We start from the raw sequence: 1,620 nt of genomic DNA, 5'->3' as shown, positions 1-1,620 counted from the left end.
TGGTGAGTGTGTGGGGGGGGGGGGGAACGATGACACATGGGGTCTCAAGTCCTCACTGTGGGCAGCAATGCTGGGTTTGCTGTGTGCTCAGCATCATCCTCTACAATACAGCTGCATTACTGTTGCTAGAGGTTTTCTTCCCTCCTTGGATGCAGATTTTCCCTTTAGAGCTAGTTCAAATCCAGCACATTCAAATTCGGGTCCCCCTTGCATTGCTCTTAACAGGCAGCTACTCCTAGCAGTGTCCTGCAGACTGAATACAGGAGTACATAGTCAGCTCCTGGCAGTCCCTCCTGGTGGCACCTTCTCACATTCCCCACGGCAGGTGCTGGGGGTAAAGGGGTGCTCTTACTCTTGTAAGCCCCTGTTGCTTGACCAGCCCTCAGGACAGTATGGTGAAGGGCTGCCGTGTCCCCCTACCTCATCCTCCTCTCCCTCCTCCAGCAGCACTGGGGGATCCCAAGTGTCCCCATTCCGACAGACATTGTACACCCCCATAAAGGCACCACTGCACTGGCTGTGGCCTTTGGTTTCTGCTGCTGATAGCAACAGCAGCGAGTTTCATCTTCACTTCCTGACATAAGGGCAGGTTATCCCACTGCCTGGCTCCCTGCACCTCCATATGCCACTGGACTTCCTCTGTCCTCTCATGATTCAACTCCTCTCTATGTCCCTACAAAAGCAGCCCCGAGCATTCAGCTCTGTGCTCTTCCCTGCAAGAGCTTGTACTGTAATGAGCACACAGGCAGCTGCAGTCCTTCCTCCCGGTCCTTAGAAACCCTCACTTTGGAGATGTGCACATCCATACATGGTAACCACCAGCACCTGTGCCTGACTGTGCTTCACCTGCCTGTGCTGTCTGCCATGGATGAGGCCCAAAGCCAGTGGCCTGGGGCAACAATTGCTGGGTGAACAGCATCCTATTGCTGTCAGTTGTGCTCTGCCCTTCAGTGGACCCATGGGACTTTTCCCATCCCACCATACAGGTTGGTTTATTTGCCACAAGCAGTGAAGCAACAGCTCCTCAGACAGCCCTGGAGATAGTTCCATCTTGTTCAGTTGCTTTCCAGGCAAAACTGAACCCTCCTATGTGGCACATGAAATGAATGAGTGTGATCAGGCAGAGGCCAGTGAGGAATCTGGACTGCCCCATTGGCACCAATGAACTCAGGATGCCCCCAGGCAGGGGGCACTAAAAAGCACTGAAAGCCAGGAAAGGAAGGCTATCAGCTGGTGCTGGCAGCTCTGGGTGGAGGAAGAGCTCAGGCCCGGACTGTCCTGTGGCCTTAGTGAATGTTTGAACCGACTGAACACAGTGCCTGTGGGGTTTGACAGATCCAAAGCCCCCTCTCTTCCCCAGACGTCCTCAGAGCTGTATGGGGCCACCACCCCTCACTGCCGGACTTTACCTGGCCTGTGTGGCTGAGGGGTCCCAACGGCTCCCCAGCGCCCTGTTACCTCCCCAGGGGCGCCGGCTGGGCCCCGCTCTCCCAGGGTCGCTCAGCGGCCGCCGAGGGCAGGCAAAGCTGGGGCTGCACGGAGGGCCTGGCAGGTCGCGGCTGTTCCCACACCGCTGCATTTACCACACCGCGGGGGCTTGCAGGCCCTCACAGCACCGGT

The sequence above is a fragment of the Cariama cristata genome, unplaced genomic scaffold, assembly GCF_000690535.1.
Source record: "Cariama cristata isolate BGI_N322 unplaced genomic scaffold, ASM69053v1 scaffold14542, whole genome shotgun sequence".
NCBI lineage: Eukaryota > Metazoa > Chordata > Aves > Cariamiformes > Cariamidae > Cariama > Cariama cristata.
This window is presented reverse-complemented; position numbering follows the sequence as displayed.